The sequence below is a fragment of the Impatiens glandulifera genome, chromosome 7 (assembly GCF_907164915.1).
Source record: "Impatiens glandulifera chromosome 7, dImpGla2.1, whole genome shotgun sequence".
Lineage (NCBI taxonomy): Eukaryota > Viridiplantae > Streptophyta > Magnoliopsida > Ericales > Balsaminaceae > Impatiens > Impatiens glandulifera.
In genome coordinates, this window is record NC_061868.1 from 34,652,830 (window position 1) to 34,657,563 (window position 4,734).

Below are 4,734 nucleotides of genomic sequence, written 5' to 3' on the forward strand. Positions count from 1 at the left end.
TACTTAATTAATAATTAGATTGACATAACACTTAATTAATAAATAGATTGACATAATAATTCACACTAACAAATAAAACAAAAATATGTTATTTATATATATTTAATAACGCTTAATTTGAAATGTTATAGGTGTACATCATGCTCTCTCTAAAACAATCTTCATCATCATGGATATTTTCTATATATATTTTTTTCCCTCACTATATATATATTTTTTCATCAATTCTATTAATAAAGTTTCATCATTAATTATTCTATGTCTTTTACACTTTTATATATATATATTAATATTTTTTATTAATTATTTTAAAAGTAAACGTAATAATTTTCATTTAAAATATTATATATATTAATTGAATTTAAGATTAAATATTAATTATAAAAAACTGCAAGAATAATAAAAGTTTTAGTTATCATATTATATTAATTATAAAAAAAAATTATCTATATTAATTCAGTTTAAAATTAAATATTAAATATGAAAATATGTAAAAATAAAAAAAAAAAAAAAGTTAGTTATCCTATTATAATTATCTATTAATTTAATATTAAATAATGATTATATCAACGTATATAACTACAATTAAACCAATATATTAAATCAACCCGACTTTTCATCTTCTTCTCCACACAAATATTTTCTTCCTATAAATAATCTTAGATCAAAAAGGATCAATTGAAGAGAATAGTGATATCTCTATATGACTCATAATATTCTCAATTTCTCTATTAATATCATGATTTCAATAATTGAATTTGCATTATGCTGTGTTTCAACAATTCGTTGTTCACTGTTTTGCATTTTTTTCCAGGAATTTGATCGTTTCAGGCAGCTACAACAACATCCTCGGTCTCCAAGCATGTCATCTCTGTATCGACTCGTTATATATAACGGCCTTCTTCTTGGAGAACTCGATCCCTAAACCTCTTTGACATATTAAAATCGGATCTGATTCAGATCTCTGGAATCCCCTTTATAACGGATTAGGGTTTTCCGGGAACGCGTTCATGATGGAATCTCTGGAGGCGAGTATTGCGCATAAGTCGTTGGAAAGGGAGATCTGATGCATCAGCCGTCGTCGACTAGGGTTGAATGGTGCTGGGAGGGAAAAGCGAAGCATATTTCGATTCACTAGGATTGTCATCATCCTGCCGTCGCCGCTTGATCTCGCCTACTATAAGAGCTTTGTTCCTCCATCATCGTTTTCCTTAATTAAATTCATCTTCTTAATCGTGATAGTTTCTTATAATATGCATGAGGCAGACATTACCATATAAGATGTTTGAATCAGTATTTACTTTAGAAAAGGAAGGCGAAGAGGAGCGATTGATTTCATCTTATCTGCGTCGTTTACATAGATAAACAACTTCACCACCGATTGTCTCATCATGAAACTGGACAGAAGAAGATGAATCTTATGCTCTATTTTTGGGTCTTAAAAAATGGTTAATTATTATGTTATATAGGAAGGGAAAAGCCAACCATTGATGTGGATCCAAGTTCAGAAACTTATTCAAAAATCATTCACAGGCTAAGAATGACTAATATAGGCGATGAATTACATCTTTCTGAAGTATCTCGATCGTTTCCTTGTCCTGCCTTCTCTAGGGTAAGTTATAAAGGAATTCTTCTAGTTCCACATCGATTTCTTTTACAAATATTTGTTTGAAATTTATTTCCACCCACTTAAGTAATCTTGAATCCCCTTAGTATAATCTTAAATTTTCCTAATTCTTTATTGGTTATTTTTATTTATTATCATTTAAGAAAGAAAGGTAATTGGTTAAATATATGTTTTAAATTTATACATTAAATATTAATTAAAAAAAACTGCAAGAATAATAAAACTTTTAGTTATCATATTATATTAATTATAAAAAAAATTATCTATATTAATTCAGTTTAATATTAAATATTAAATATGAAAATATGCCAAAATAAAAAAATGTTAATTATCCTATTATAATTATCTATTAATTTAATATTAAATAATTATATCAACGTGTATAACTACAATTAAATCAACCCGAATTTTCATTTTCTTCTCCACCCAATTTTTTTTTTTCTTCCTATAAATAATCTTAGATCAACAAGGTTAAATTGAAGAGAGAATAGTGATATCTCTATATGACTCACAATATTCTCAATTTCTCTATCAATATCATGCTTTCAATAATTGAATTTGCAGTATGTTATGTTTCAACAATTCGTTGTTCACTGTTTTGCATTTTTTTCTAGGAATTTGATCGTTTCAGGCAGCTACAACAACATTCTCGGTCTCCAAGCGTGTCATCTTTGTATCAACTCGTTATATATAACGACATTTTTCTTGGAGAACTCGATCCCTAAACCTCTTTGGCATTTTAAAATCGGATCTGATTCAGATCTCTAGAATCCCCTTTATAACGGATTAGAGTTTTCAGGGAACGCGTTCATGATGGAATCTCTAGAGGTGAGTATTGCGCATAGGTTGTTGGAAAGGGAGATCGGATGCATCATCCGTCGTCGACTAGGGTTGAATGATGCTGGGAGGGAAAAGTGAAGCGTATTTCGATTCACTAGGATTGTCATCATCCTACCGCCGACGCTTGATCTCGTCAACTGTAAGAGCTTTTTTCCTCCATCATCGTTTTTCATAATTAAATTCATCTTCTTAATCGTGATAGTTTCTTATAATATGCATGAGGCAGACATTACCATATAAGATGTTTGAATCGGTATTTACTTTAGAAAATGAAGGCAAAGAGGAGAAATAGATTTCATCTTACCTGCGTCGTTTACACAGGTAAACAACTTTACCACCGATTGTCTCATCATGAAATTGGACAGAAGAAGATGAATCTTATGCTCTGTTTTTGGGTCTTAAAAAATGGTTAATTATTATGTTATACAGGAAGGGAAAAGCCAACCATTGATGTAGATCCAAGTTCAGAAACTTATTCAAAAATCATTCATAGGCTAAGAATGACTCATATAGGCGATGAATTACATCATTCTTAACTATCTCGATCGTTTCCTTGTCCTGCCTTCTCTAGGGAAAGTTATGAAGGAATTCTTCTAGTTCCGCATCGATTTCTTTGGCAAATATTTGTTTGAAATTTATTTCCACCCACTTAAGTAATCTTGAATCCCCTTAGTATAATCCTAAATTTTCTTAATTCTTTATTGGTTATTTTTATTTATTATCATTTAAGAAAGAAAGGTAATTGGTTAAATATATGTTTTAAATTTATACATTAAGTATTAATTAAAAAAAACTGCAAGAAAAATAAAAGTTTTAGTTATCATATTATATTAATTATAAAAAAATTATCTATATTAATTCAGTTCAATATTAAATATTAAATATGAAAATATGCCAAAATAAAAAAAAAAATGTTAGTTATCCTATTATAATTATCTATTAATTTAATATTAAATAATGATTATATCAACGTATATAACTACAATTAAACCAATATATTAAATCAACCTGACTTTTCGTTTTCTTCTCCACCTAAATTTTTTTCTTCCTATAAATAATCTTAGATCAACAAAGTTCAACTGAAGAGAGAATAGTGATATCTCTATATGACTCACAATATTCTCAATTTCTCTATCAATATCATGCTTTCAATAATTGAATTTGCATTATGTTATGTTTCAACAACTTGTTGTTCACTGTTTTGCATATTTTTCCAGGAATTTGATCGTTTCAGACAGCTACAACAACATTCTAGATCTCCAAGCATGTCATCTATGTATCGACTCGTTATATATAACAGCCTTTTTCTTGGAGAACTCGATCCCTAAACCTCTTTGGCATTTTAAAATCGGATCTAATTCAGATCTCTGGAATTCACTTTATAACATATTAGAATTTTCAGAGAACGCGTTCATGATGGAATCTCTAAAGGTAAGTATTGCGCATAGGTTGTTGGAAAGGGAGATCGGATGCATCATCCGTCGTCGACTAGGGTTGAATGGTGCTGGGAGGGAAAAGCGAAGCGTATTTCGATTCACTGGGATTGTCATCATCCTACCGCTGCCGCATATATCGCCTACTGTTAGAGCTTTTTTCCTCCATCGTCGTTTTTCTTAATTAAATTCATCTTCTTAATCGTGATAGTTTCTTATAATATGCATGAGGCAGACATTACCATATAAGATGTTTGAATCGGTATTTACTTTAGAAAAGGAGGGCAAAAAGGAGCAATTGATTTCATCTTACCTGCGTCGTTTACACAGGTAAACAACTTCACCACTGATTGTATCATCATGAAATTGGACAGAAGAAGATGAATCTTATGCTCTGTTTTTGGGTCTTAAAAATGGTTAATTATTATGTTATACATGAAGGGAAAAACCAACTATTGATGTGGATCCAAGTTCAGAAACTTATTCAAAAATCATTCACAAGCTAAGAACGACTCATATAGGCGATGAATTACTTCATTCTGAAGTATCTCGATCGTTTCCTTGTCCTGCCTTCTCTAGGGGAAAATATGAAGGAATTCTTCTAGTTTCGCATCGATTTCTTTGGAAAATATTTGTCTGAAATTTATTTCCATCCACTTAAGTAATCTTTAATCCCTTTAGTATAATCCTAAATTTTCCTAATTCTTTATTGGTTATTTTTATTTATTATCATTTAAGAAAGAAAGGTAATTGGTTAAATATATGTTTTAAATTTATACATTAAATATTAATTATAAAAAACTGCAAAATAATAAAAGTTTTAGTTATCATATA